General features: G+C 50.4%; 1 protein-coding gene and 1 long non-coding RNA gene across 2 annotated transcripts in view; one reads left to right on the forward strand and one right to left on the reverse strand.

Annotated features, from left to right (window-relative positions):
- LOC135174753 (potassium voltage-gated channel subfamily KQT member 1-like) overlaps positions 1-14,228 on the forward strand; it is a 393,404-nt gene that overhangs the window by 318,924 nt on the left and 60,252 nt on the right.
- Positions 296-9,679, reverse strand: LOC135174759 (uncharacterized). Its single transcript, XR_010302079.1, has 2 exons — positions 9,573-9,679; positions 296-451 (listed from the first exon to the last, which is right to left on the reverse strand). It is a non-coding gene; the product is annotated as an uncharacterized LOC135174759 (long non-coding RNA).

Here is a 14,228-nt window from a genome sequence, read left to right on the forward strand (position 1 = left end):
CTAGGCAGAGGCACAAGTGACACTGACACTGTGGGCTCTGCTCCAAGTATCACATAGATCAGATGGAGCCTTCAGACTGGAGCCTCAGCAATTGGCAACCTTGTGACCACTGCCATTACATGCCCTAGAAACAATGCTTTGCTTCTGGTGTCAAACCAGTGCTGGTGGCAGCCTGGTTCTTCAAGAGGGCCCCTCATTGCTACTGTGGTGAAAACAACTTCTTGCAAAGCTGCTTGTTATTCCTGGTGTAAAAATAGATCCCTTCAGCCAATGGGATTAACCACTCCATCATTTCTTGGCTGCTTGCTTTATTGTTGTTATTGTTTTTAAATAGCTTCCCTGCTCTGTTGTTACAGATGAGCTCTGGTAAATATTTATCCTTACACTTGCCATAAACATCTTCCTTTCCTGGTGGGGCACTGTACAGCTCCAGATGTGCAGGACTGAAGCTCTGCAGAAACAAAGAGGGCTCTGAGTGCAGCCACACCACGGAAAGAGGGCAAAAGCCTTGCTGCAGGCTTTAAGAAGCTGCTGCCCATGCCTTTGCTGAATGGAGTCCTCTTGGATCTTCACAGAATCACAGAAACATTCAGGGTGGAGAAGACCTTCAGGATCACTAAGTCCAACCCTACTCTACAAGGTGCACCCTAAAACATCTCCTTAAGCACTATATCCAAATGACTCCTCCTCCCTGGGCAGCCCATTCCAATGCCTGACCACTCTTGCTGGGAAAAAAGGTTTCCTAAGGTCCAGTCTAAACCTGCCCAGTGGCAGCTTAAGACCATTCCCTCTTGTTCTATCACTATTTACCTGTGAGAAGAGATCAGCAGCAGCCTCTCCACAAGGTCCTTTCAGGTAGCTGTAGACAGCAATGAGGTCTCCTCTCAGCCTCCTCTTTTACAAACATCTTAGGAATGTTTCACTTGGCCAAGGCTGAAAAGAGTCAGGATGAAAAACTACAGACAGGAAAAGGGCAAAACCTTGTCACTCAAAAAGCCTGAGGAGAGACCAGAGGAGGCCACAAAGAGGATCCAAGGGCTGCAGGACCTCTTCTGTGAGCACAGGCTGAGGGAGCTGGGGTTGTTCAGCCTGGAGAAGAGAAGGAACAGCAGGACCTTAGAGCTGTCTGCCAGTACCTGAAGGGATCCTTCAGGAAGGCTGCAGAGGGACTTTTCCTGAGGGTGTCTAGAGACAGGACAAGGGGGAATGGTTTGAAGCTGAGGGAGAGCAGGGTTAGGTCAAGAGGTCCAACCATGAATCCTACTCTGCCAGGGTCACCACTAAACCACATTGCTAAGCGCCGCATCTGAACACCCTTTAAACACCTCCAGGGATGGTGACTCCACCACATCCCTGGGCAGCCTCTTCCAATGCCTGACCACTCTTGCAGTGACAGCATTTGTCCTAATGTCCAGCCTAAACTTACCTGGTGCAGCTTGAGGCTGTTCCTTCTTGTTCTGTCACTAATTCCCTGTCAGATGAGACCAGCACCTTCCTCTGTTGTTCTTTCAGGCAGCTGTAGAGGGCCATAAGGTCTTCCCTTAGCCTCCTCTCCCTCACACTAAACAACCCCAGCTCCCTCAACCCTTCTTCATCAGACTCATTCTCCAAACCCTTCCCCAGCTTAACTGCTCTTCTTTGCACCCACTCCTGCCCCTCAATGTCTTTCTTGTATGGAGGTGCCCAAAACTGAACCCAGCACTCAGGGGTGGCCTCACCAGTCCTGAGTCCAGGGGTACAATGCCTGCCCTGCCCCTGCTGCTCACACCATTGCTGATCCAAGCCAGGATGCTAATTGCTTTCTGTGCCACCTGGGCACACTGCTGGCTCACGTTCAGCCTCTTCTTGATCACAGCCCAGGTCCCTTTCTGCCAGACACCTTTCCAGCCACTCTGCCCCAAGCCTGTAGCATTGCCTGGGATTGTTGTGGCCCAAGTGATTGTTCTGCAGGTGTGGATTTATCCCAGGTACCTACCAGCTAAATAAAACCTTTGAGAGAAGCTGGCAATGAAATGCTGTGATGGTCAGCAGCTAACTGTGGGGATTAGGAGGACACTTTGTGCCTTGTCAGGCTGAGCTGGTTTAAGAGGTTGGGGTTTTTTTGGGAATGTTGAAAGTTACACTCTCAGATACCAGTCATGGATCACCCAGAGCTTAACTTCAGCCAAGATGGAGAAAGATACGTGGGAAGTGCAGAAAAACTGCAGGGGGGGGGAAGAATAAAAGAATCAAATAAAAAGCTTGATGAATATTTGATTTTTTTTTAAATGTGAGAAAATTCAAATGAATCTGAGAAGATCTACAAAGGAGAGATCTGCCAGCTCCAGCCCTAGAAATAATCACCTGCAAATGCACCAAAATAGTCACAGGAGCCAAGTTTTGCCTTCAGACTCTTCCCTCAGCTGAGTTCCCACCCTTCCAATATTTTTTTCTTCTTAAATATTATTTCCACTAAAAAAAGAGTGAACCACTTTTGGCTGTTGTGGTTCCACAGAGGTGATGGCAAGCTGTGTTTTGATGATGCCTTTCCAGTATTCCTGGCAGACAGTCCCAGCCTCCAGGCTGCAACTCCCTTTGATTTCAGGTGAGCTTTTTGCCTCCTGATCAACCCCCTGAGGGGGGGGAGGGGGTGGCTCCTCTGTGGCAATGTAATCAGCTAAGGAGAATTTGAATTGATAAAAAGCAGGAATAAGGGCCCAGACTGTTGGCATAGCAAATGCATGTCAGAGGGGCTGCGGAAGAAAAAGTGCTCCCTCAGAAAGAAATAACTGGGAAGGCAGGCAGTGGCCTGTCTGATACTGTGCATCCAGTTGCAATGAAAGACTCAAGGAGAGGTTCAGGCACAGCTGTCAAATGCCAAACTAGTCCAGAAACAAGTTCAGGTTGCTGAGAGAAAGTAGAATTCCATCCTTCTTTGGGACTGAGCCCTCTATGAGTTAGTGTCCATGCAGGAAATCCTACACATCCAGCACAAAGCTTTGAAAATAGGCTCCCTGTGCCTGGACATCTGCATTCCAACATCAGCAGCCACCTGATGCTGCCTGACAGTGATCACAGGATCCCAGAGTGGCTCAGGTTGGAAGGGACCTCAGAGCTCATCTACTCCAACCTCCCAACTGTGAGCAAGCAGAGACACCTCTCAACTAGACTCAGCTGCTCAAGCTTCAACTCATTCCCCTTGTCCTGCCTCTAGACACCCTCAACTGCGGCTGAACCTTCAGCACTTCCTTTCTGGGAGTAAGCAATAACTGCTGGGGTTTGTCAGCAAGTAACCCAAGGAGACTGCTCTGTCAATCCAGCCAGTTTTGGGGGTAGAGGAAAAATATCACAGCATTCTAGAATAGCTCAGGCTGGGAGGGACCGCAGAGCTCATCTACTCCAACCTCCCCACCATGCAAAGGGACACCTCTCAACCACACTCAGCTGCTCAAGGCCTCATCCAACCTGGCCTTCAACACCCCCAGGCAGGAGGCAGCCACAGCCTCCCTGAGCAGCCTGTTCCAGAATCTCACCAGCTTTCTGTTGAAGAATTTGTTCCTAAGATCCAATCTAACCCTGCTCAGCCTCAGCTTCAAACCATTCCCAGCAAGAGTGGTCAGGCATTGGAATGGGCTTCCCAGCGAGGTGGTGGAGTCAGCAACCCTGGATGTGTTTAAAAGTCATTTGGATATGGTGCTTGAGGTTTAGGGTGGACTTTGTAGAGTAGGGATAGCTGTTGGATTGGTGATCCTGAGGGTCTTGTCCAAGTGGAATGTTTCTGTGCTTACCCCTTGTCCTGTCTCTAGACTTGCTCAGGAAAAGTCTCTCTGCAGCTTTCCTATAAGATCCTCTGAGGGATTGAATTGCAGCTCTTGTGCTGAAGAACCCCATAAGAGCACACTGGTGGCTCATGAGTGTCCTTCTGTCCTGCAGGGCCCCCAGATCCTTTCTAGCTTCTCTTCTTCTGTAGGCAGCTGGAGAAGCACGGTTCTCCCTTTTGTAATCAAAGCTTTCTTGTCCAAATGCTGGACAAAAGGCACCCAGGCTCTGAGTCTGTCCTAAGGTGGCTTTTAGCCACCAAAGCTCCTGGTGTTCCTTCCCTCAGAGCATTTCCATCTTCCAAAGAGCACAAACGATGCTGCTTATCAATTGCCAAACCTATTCCATAATTTCAGCAACCTCCAGGGCACTGATTAAATCTGAAATACTTGGGCCTATTTTAAAGGGAGCCTAATCGTGTTTTGAAGTCAGCCCTGGAACACATGATTCTTTATTACCCTAATAAGCCTCCATTATCCCCTTCCCCAAGTCTCATTCAAGCCCTGTATTTAGTGTAAAGCACCGTGCACTGCTTAATTAGAGGATATTATCTAGGATGAAAATGCTGAATCTTATTCTGCAGAGTCAGTGCTTGGAGAATTTGCTAATACACTGCTTGGACCCAGCTTGGTTCTTATCTGAGCCTTGGCATGTGTCAGCAGAGCAATTACCTCCTTGCCATTGCTGCCTGCTGCTTGGCAAAGGGGAGTGCTGAACAGAGGCTTGTTTCACTAAAGATAGAAACTGACTCATTTGGATTACTCAGCCGTGGCCTCTCCTGCTTCTGCAGGCACAATGGGAGCAGGGAAAAGAGATGCAGCATGTGTTCCAGTCACTGCTCTTATTCACCTTTGCTTGTAACACAACTGAAAAAGCCAATAATGATAACATAACAAGAGCCAGGAGCAAGGCATTGAACCGCTGCGTGTTTAGAAGGCAAATCTGAATTTAAAGGGAAAGGACAATTAAAGGCAGAGAGCTTGAGGGGCTGAGGCAGCTGAGGTTGCTCAGCCTAGAGAAGTCTCCAGGAGGACCTTAGAGCTGTCTGCCAGTACCTGAAGGGATGCTTCAGAAAGGCTGCAGAGGGACTTATCCTGAGTGTGTCTAGAGACAGAACAAGAGGGAATGGTTTGAAGCTGAGGGAGAGCAGGGTTAGACTGGATCTGAGGAAGAAGTTCTTCAATGTAAAGGTGGTGAGACTCTGGAATAGGCTGCCCAGGGAGGCTGTGGCTGCCTCCTGCCTGGGGGTGCTGAAGGCCAGGTTGGACGAGGCCTTGAACAGCAGAGTCTAGTTGAGAGTTGTACCTGCCCATGGTGGAGAGATTGGAGAGGATGAGCTCTGAGGTCCCTTCCAACCTGAGCCATTCTAGGATTCTATGAAGATGGCAGGAAGTAAAGGCTGTAGATCACTCAATGTTGTGTTTGTTCATGACAGTCTGCAGTCAGTTTGCATCTCTGATCTTCCTGTAGTGTCACAGAGAGGAGCAGTGCATTTGTCCTGTCTTTAATTAGTGATCCTGTATTTTACAAGTGCATTTATAAAGTACACTTTTCCTAATCATGTCTGAGAAGGCTGAAGAGACTGTGTGTGTCAGCTAGCTTTTGAAAAGTCCTCTACTTGACTTCACAGAAGGTTAAGGGTTGGAAGGAGGCTTTTAAAATCATCCTTAAAAGGGACCGTAAAAGTTCAAGAACCTCAGGAAACTGCTTGAGAGAATCCAGCACAGAGCCACAAGGATGCTGAAGGCAGTGGAACATCTCCCAGTGAGGACAGGCTGAGGGAGCTGGGGCTTGGAGCAGAGGAGCCTGAGGGCTGCCCTCATTCATGTTGATACAGATGTGCAGGGGAGCGTCAGGAGGACAGAGCCAGGCTCTGCTCAGGGATGTCCAATGACAGGACAAGGGGCACTGGGGGCAAGCTGGAGCAGAGGAGGTTCCATGGGAACAGAAGGGAAAACTTTTGCTGTGAGGGTGGCAGAGCCCTGGAGCAGGCTGCCCAAAGAGGTTGAGAAGTCTCCTCTGGAGACATTCCAAACCCACCTGGTCGTGTTCCTGTGTGACCTGCCCTGGGTGCTCCTGCTCTGGCAGGGGGGTTGGACTGGATGACCTGTGGAGGTCCCTTCCCAGCTCTCTCATTCTGTGTTTCTACCATTCTGTGATTTCCACTAAAATAATATTTAAAAGAGCTTGTTGATTCCTTATTTCAACTGAAAAATACTTCTTTCAGGGAAGAAAAGCTGTTAACCAGCAAAGCTGCCCACACTGTTACAGTTCCTATCAAACAAAACCTCTGAGCACTGCTTCAATGAGGCTTTAATTTGCCATGGCTTTACATTTTCCTCTTACTACTTTTTTTGCCATGGCTTTACATTTTCCTCTTAGTACTTTACCCACAGCCACTTCTCAGTGGCAAAGTGCAGGCAGCCTCTACAAGTGCCAACACTAAAACCTGATTTCAGTAAAAAGAATGCATAAAATCCTGTTGCTTTCAGAATTAAAATCACTTCAATCATTCAGGTTTTTCCCCCACCACCACCAAAACATTTCCCCCTGTTTCAGCCCTCTCTAATTATAACAATAACTCGCAGGTGTTTCCTGTTAACTTGGTAATAACTGTGCCCAGGGATAATAAAACTCTTGGGCTTGGCCCATTTATCATATTTAAATTGTAACTTAAAGGTGCATCCTGTTTACAAGGTAATAATTATATATGGGACTAAACAACTCCTCTGGAGCCAGTCCAGTCTATTGTCTGGTGTTGGAGCTTGTGATCGAAGAACCCTTGCGTGGACAATGCCACAGGTAGTACAGGTTGAGTCTCCCCACCTCACAAAACGTGCAAAACAAGGAAACTCCAAAAGTTTGTGTTTTGCTTGCACTAGGAAATGAAATTTGAACAACTGAACAGCCTCCAACATGAGTGATCATAGAGCCACAGAATCCTAGAATGGCTCAGGCTGGGAGGGATCTCAGAGCTCACCTACTCCAACCTCCCTACCATGGGCAGGGACACCTCTCAACTAGACTCAGCTGCTCAAGGCCTCATCCAACCTGGCCTTCAACAGCCCCAGGCAGGACGCAGCCACAACCTCCCTGAGCAGCCTATTCCAGAGTCTCACCACCTTTACATTGAAGAACTTCTTAGAATCATAGAATCAACCAGGCTGGAAGAGACCTCCAAGATCATCCAATCCAACCTAGCACCCAGCCCTGTCCAGTCAACCAGACCATGGCACTAAGTGCCTCAGCCAGGCTTTGCTTGAACACCTCCAGGGACAGTGACTCCACCACCTCCCTGGGCAGCCCATTCCAATGCCAATCACTCTCTCTGCCAACAACTTCCTCCTAACATCCAGCCTAGACCTCCTCTGGCAGAACTTGAGACTGTGTCCCCTTGTTCTGTTGCTGGGTGCCTGGCAGAAGAAACCAACCCCCACCTGGCTACAATGTCCCTTCAGGTAGTTGTAGACAGCAATGAGGTCACCCCTGAGCCTCCTCTTCTCCAGGCTGCACACCCCCAGCTCCCTCAGCCTCTCCTCACAGATCTGTGCTCCAGGCCCCTCACCAGCCTTGCTGCCCTTCTCTGGACATGTTCCAGCACCTCAACATCTCTCTTGAACTGAGGAGCCCAGAACTGGACACAGCACTCAAGGTGTGGCCTGACCAGTGCTGAGTACAGGGCAGAATAACCTCCCTTGTCCTACTGGCCACACTGTTCCTGATGCAGGCCAGGATGCCATTGGCTGTCCTGGCCACCTGGGCACACTGCTGGCTCATCTTCAGCTACTATCTATCAGCACCCCTAGGTCCCTCTCTGCCTGGCTGCTCTCCAGACACTCTGTCCCCAGCCTGTAGTTCTGCTTGGGGTTGTTGTGGCCAAAGTGTAGAACCCTGCACTTGGCCTTGTTCAATCTCATCCTATTGGCCTCTGCCCACCCATCCAGCCTGGCAAGGTTCCTCTGCAGGGCTCTCCTGCCCTCCAACAGATCCACACCTGCTGTACTCAATCCCCTCCTCCAGATCATCAATAAAGATATTGAACAGGACTGGGCCCAGCACTGACCCCTGGGGCACACCACTAGTGACAGCTGCCAACTGGATGTGGCACCATTCACCACCACTCTCTGGGCCCAGCCCTCCAGCCATTTCTTGACCCATACCAAGATGGATCTGGCCAAGCCAGGAGGTGCCAGCTTGGCCAGGAGCTTGTTGTGGCAGACAGTGTCAAAGGCTTTGCTGAAGTCCAGGTAGACTACACCCACAGCCTGCCCCACATTCACCAGGCAGGGAACCTGATCATAAAAGGAGCTCAGGTTGGTGAGACAGGACCTGCCCTTCCTAAACCCATGCTGGCTGGGCCTGATCCCTTGGCCATCCTGTAGGTGCTCTGTGATGACACTCAGGATGACCTGTTCCATGCCCTTGCCTGGCACTGAGGTCAGGCTGACAGGTCTGGAATTTCCCAGTTCCTACCTCCATCCCTTCTTGTGGATGGCATCACATAGGCAGCTTCCAGCCTTTGGGGACCTCTCCAGTGAGCCAGGACTGTTGATAAATTGAGAGTGGCTTGGCCACCACATCCCCCACCAGCCCCTCGCTATTTGTGATCTTCCTGAGCCCCAGTCTAACTCTGCTCTCCCTCAGCTTCAAACCATTCCTCCTGTCCTGTCTCTAGACATCCTCAGGAAAAGACCCTCTGCAGCCCTTCTGGAGGACCCCTTTAGCTATTGGAAGGCAGCTTTAAGGTCCCCCCAGAGTCTTCTTTTCTGCAGGCAGAACAACCCCAGCTGCCTCAGCCTATCCTCATAGCAGAGATGTTCCAGCCCTTGGATCATCTTTGTGGCCTCCTCTGGACTCTCTCCTCCACCAGCTCTGTGTCCTCCTTATGCTGGGGACACCAGACCTGGAGGCAGGATTGGAGGTGAGGTCTCAGCAGAGCAGAGTCAAGGGGCAGAATCCCCTCTCTTGCCCTGCTGCCCACACTGCTCTGGATGCAGACCAGCACATGGGGAGCTTCTCAGCAACCAACACCCCCAAGCCTTTGCCTTCAGAGCTGATCTCAAGCTACCTGCACCCAGCCTGGATTTGTGCCTGTGGTTACTCTGAAGTGGCTGCACACAGAAATTATGCTGCCCACACTCCTCTGGATGCATCCTGTTCTGGAGCCACTCTTATAAGAGGGATGTGGAGATGCTGGAAGGTGTCCAGAGAAGGGCCACGAGGGTGTTCAGAGGGCTGGAGCAGCTCTGCTGTGAGGACAGACTGAAAGAGTTGGGGGCTGTTCAGTCTGGAGGAGGCTCCCAGGTGACCTTCCAGTATCTGAAGGGAGCCTACAAAAAAGCTGGGGAGGGACTTTTTAGGCTACCAGAGAGTGCCAGGACTAGGGGGAATGGAGCAAAGCTGGAGATGGGTAGGTTCAGCCTGGATGTGAGGAGGAAGTTGTTGAGCATGAGAGTGGTGAGAGCCTGGAATGGATTGCCCAGGGAGGTGGTTGAGGCCCCATGGCTGGAGGTGTTTAAGGCCAGGCTGGATGAGGCTGTGGGCAGCCTGCTCTAGGGTAGGGTGTCCCTGGGCATGGCAGGGGGTTGGAACTGGCTTCTCCTTGTGGTCCCTTCCAATCCTGACTGATTCTATGATTCTAGGACATGATTTGCCCTCTGGGCTGCATTAAATGATCTCAGAATGCAATGGCCAAAGGAGTCAGTTAAAAAACAAACCCAGCTGAACTCCTTAGAGTGGACATCAGCACAAGATGTAAATGCTCAGGTACATACCTTCCCATTTTGCCTTCCAAGCCCTTCCTGCAGAACTTGTGCCCACTTTTGAACACAGCCCAGTTGCAAGACAGCAGTGCCATAACCTCATTTGAAGCTTAAGGTGTCAGAGAGGATCTGAAGACCTCATTTAGACTTTATAGAAGGAAAAAAATATTTCCAGTGAAGGTGGTGAGAGCCTGGCACAGGTTGCCCAGGGAGGTTCTGTATGCCTCCTCCCTGGAGGTGTTTGAGGCCAGGTGGGATGAGGCCTTGAGCAAACCTGGTTTAGTAGAATGTGCCCATGCCCACAGCAGGGACTGAAACTAGACAGTCTTGAAGATCCCTTCCAACCCAAACCATTTTGTGATGCTGTGAGCTCAGCCTCCCACATTCCTCCTTGCTGTGTGTAGTGGCCAGGATCCTTTCTTCTCAAGGAGCAAAAACCAAGGTGGGTCAGAAACAATCCCTAGGGAAGGAGATCAGCTACTGAGCCTGAGAGTTGTGTGCTGCAGCATCGTGTTCCCCTGAGGGCTGTCCTTTCACTCTGAGCTTTCCACCTTGCCCCAGTCCCTCTGAGGGCTGCAGGCTCCTTCCCTAGCACCAGCCTGCTGACCCTCATGCAGCAGGACAACAGTCACTGCTTTGTGGAGGTCAGGACTCAGGGGCAACAGTTTGCCTTGTCCTCTCTACATAAGAGAGGACAGGTGTGGAGTGTGGCACCTGGGAAGGAACAACCCCATGGATCAATATAGGCTGGGGACTGACCTGATGGAAGGCAGCAAAGGGGAAAAAGATCTCTGGGTCCTAGTAGATGGAAGGTTGACCATGAGCCAGCATCATGCTCTGGTGACACCAGGAGGGGTGCTATTTTGGGTGCATTATAATGGCTGTGCTTAGTAGGTTGAGAGAAGTTCTCCTGTCCTTCTACTCTGCCCTGGTGAGGTTGCATCTGGAGTACTGTGTCCAGTTCTGGACCCCCAGTTCAAGAGGGACATAGAACTGCTTGAGACAGTCTAGTGCAGAGCCACAAAGATGATTAAGGGAACAGAACATCTCTGTTATGAGGAGAGCCTGAGGGAGCTGAGGCTGTGCTGCTTGGAGAGGAGGAGACTGAGAGGTGACCTCATCAGTGGTCATAAATATGTCAAGGGTGAGTGCCAGGAGGCTGGAGCCAGGCTCTGCTGGGTGCTGCCCAATGACAGGACAAGGGGCAAAGGTGGGGAGGTTGAGGCACAGGAAGTTTCATTTGAACATGAGGAGGATTTTTTCCCTGTGAGGGTGACAGAACACTGGAACAGGCTGCCCAAGGGAACTGTGTAGTCTCCCTCTCTAAAGACATTCAGAACCCACCTGGACATGTTCCTGTGTGATCTGGTCTAGGTGATCCTACTTTGGCAAGGGGGTTGGACTAGATGAGCTTTCCAGGTCCCTTGCAGCCCCCCTGGCATTCTATGAGAGTAACAACTCCAGCCAGCAGCACAGGAGAGATGCTGGCATTCCAAAACCAAAACCCACTACACAAAATTCAGTCCCAGAATGGCCAAGCAGACTCGTTCTCAGCATAGCTTTGCCTCTCAGCCTGGTGCTGCTGTTTCTGAAGAGCAAAAGAAGCCTCAAACTTTTTCTTTCTTTTCCTTTGTTGTGTTTTGGGGTTTTTTTTGGCTACATACTTCACAGTATGAGTAATTGAAAAGGAGAAGAAAGGCCAGCATTGTGTAGCACACTTTCTTATGCACACAAACCTGCTCACAGCTTCCTGAAGGAACCAAAGTGTGGAGGGAGTATCTCCAGCCACTCATAGCAATGGTGCCCTCTTTATTTCCTCTCCACTTTTAATGCCACCATCAACTCAGTGTGATGAAGCACTGACAAATAGTGAGCCCATGACACATCCTGCTTTTAGAGCAGCTCACATATTTGCCATGCCTTAGCCCACGTTTATGTCCTTCCCCTCCTCTCCCCTCCCTTGCTCAGACATGGATTTGCAAAGCCTTTTACCCTAACTAAAATGTGGGTTTAGTGGCACTTCTCAAGGAGGCCATGCTGAGCATCATAGATTCATAGGTGCACAGAATGGTCTAGGTTGGAAGAGACCTTAAGTATCATCTAGGTCCAACCCCCATGCCATGGGCAGGGACACTTTCCACTAGAGCAGGTTGCTCAAGTTCCCATCCAACCTTGCCTTCAATATCTCCAGGAAGGAGGCATCCACAACTTCCCTTGGCAGCCTGTTCCAGAGTCTCACCATCACTGCAGTGAAGAACTTCTTTCTAATATCCAGTCTAAATCTGGCCTCTTCCAGCTCAAAGCCATTGCCCCTCTTCCTATCCCCACAAGCCCTTGTCAGAAGTCCCTTCCTAGCTTTCTTGTAGCCTCTCTGAGGTATTGGAAGGCAGCTCTAAGGTCTGCTTGGAGCCTTCTCTTCTCCCAGCTCCCTCAGCCTGTCCTGAGTTGCTGCAGCTGCACCCATGCAGCTTGTCCCAGTCAGCCTCTCTCCTAAGATGCTGTGAAGCAGTAAGGTTAGCTCTTGCCCCCATCATGCTCTTGTAGCAGTCACTGCCCTGCCAGGCCAGTGGCCACCTTTAACTGGGAGGTGGCAGTGGGGCTTGTGTCTCGCTCTTGCCTCACCTTCCCAAGCACATTCCCTGAAGCAGACTGTGATGGCACTGAGCAGACATCAGGACACCCTTGTGAAGAGACACAGCTCCTTACTTACCAAAAGCCTTGGAGAGGGCTGGTAGGTTCTGGGCATTTTTTGGATGGGAGCTCCCTTTCCAGCAGTAATGGCCTGAGTGTTCTGGTAACAGCTGAACCTGTAGTGCTGGAATGCAAAACTGCCTAGGAGAGAAGCAGTGGGTAAGTCACAAGACACCAAGTGTGACCTGGATGCCAGAGTGGGACAGGGAGCTACACTGTCATCCAGGAAATGAAGAGCCCTGATTGTGGATCTCCTGTGGCAGAGGTCCTGTGAGATCTGGTATAGGTGATCCTGCTCCTCAGGGGGGTTGGACTAGATGACCTTTCCAGGTCCCTTCCAGCCCTTGATGTTCTGTGAAGTGTTTCCATCCACTTCTGCCTGTCCTAGCCCCATGGCAGGGCAGAAGCACAGAAACATACAATTCCTTTGTTTGGAAAGGACCTTTAAGATCATCAAGTTCATCCTTTAACTCTACCAAATCTGGTGCTCAACCCTGTCCCAGGTCTGTCATTTAAGATCACTTCAGCCCTGCCTGACAAAGGAAGGATCAGGGATGATCTCGTAGCAGATGTGTACCAGAGACCTCGATCTTAGCTTCTGCTCTGGCTTCCTAATAATTTGTCTTCAGCTGGTCAGGTAGACGACACCAAATGAGGACAGGCAGGATGGGGAGGCAGAAGAAAACAGTGCTAGAGGCATAGTATGGGCAAGATGTTATCCCAGGAAAGGAGGAAGCTGGATGCACTCAGCAGTTTTCATTTGGGGACCAAAAAAAGCCCATCATGGAGATGAAAAGGCTGCAAAAGCACCTGCAGAATAAAGCTTCATCTTATAAAACCCATCTGTAGAATCTAGCCCAGTGTGGAAAGTTTGCTTCCATTTGCCTTCATAATTTTGCTTCCCCTGAGACGTGGGACAATCTTCTTCTACACCTCAGTTCTCCTTAATTTCAGTAACTGAGTCTTTCAAAGCAACATAGGGGAACAGAGCATAAGAAAGCTACTTGAATGCTCACTGCCTTCCAGTGCCTGAAGGGATCCTGCAGGAAGGCTGCAGAAGGACTTTTCATCAGGGTGCCTAGAGACAGGACAAGGGGGAATGGTTTGAAGCTGAGGGAGAGCAGGGTTAGACTGAATCAGAGGAAGAAATTCTTCAGTGTGAGGGTAGTGAGACTCTGGAATAGGCTGGGCAAGGAGGCTGTGTCTGTCTGCTCCCTGGGAGTGTTGAAGGCCAGGTTGAATGAAGCCTTGAGCATCTGAGTCCAGTTGAGAGGTGTCCCTGCCCATGGTGGGGAGGTTGGAGTAGATGAACTCTGAGGTCCCTTCTAACAGCATTCTGTGCTGTTTGTTACCCTCTGCTGTCTTTGGTATCTCATCCAAAGCATCTGCAGGCCTTAGGCAAATCCCTCATGCAGTGTCTCTGCATGCATGAGCACCTTTCTGTACACACAAGTGCTTCTGTTCTGCACTCTTGTCCCTCTGAACCTGAGCCATTCTAGGATTCTGGGAATCCAGAAATCAGGATTAATCAGCCTACTGGCCTGCATCAGGAACAGTGTGGCCAGCAGGACAAGGGAGGTTATTCTTCCCCTGTACTCAGCACTGCTCAGGCCACACCTTGAGTGCTGTGTCCAGTTCTGGGCTCCTCAATTCAAGAGAGATGTTGAGGTGCTGGAACGTGTCCAGAGAAGGGCAACAAAACTGGTGAGGGGCCTGGAGCACAAATCCTATGAGGAGAGGCTGAGGGAGCTGGGGGTGTGCAGCCTGGAGAAGAGGAGGCTCAGGGATGACCTCATTGCTGTCTACAACTACCTGAAGGGAGGCTGTAGCCAGGTGGGGTTGGTCTCTTCTGCCAGGCAACCAGCAACAGAACAAGGGGACACAGTCTCAAGTAGTGCCAGGCAAGGTCTAGGCTGGATGTTAGGAGGAAGTTGTTGGCAGAGAGAGTGATTGGCATTGGAATGGGCTGCCCAGGGA

This window comes from Pogoniulus pusillus, chromosome 4 (genome assembly GCF_015220805.1).
Source record: "Pogoniulus pusillus isolate bPogPus1 chromosome 4, bPogPus1.pri, whole genome shotgun sequence".
Taxonomy (NCBI): Eukaryota; Metazoa; Chordata; class Aves; order Piciformes; family Lybiidae; genus Pogoniulus; species Pogoniulus pusillus.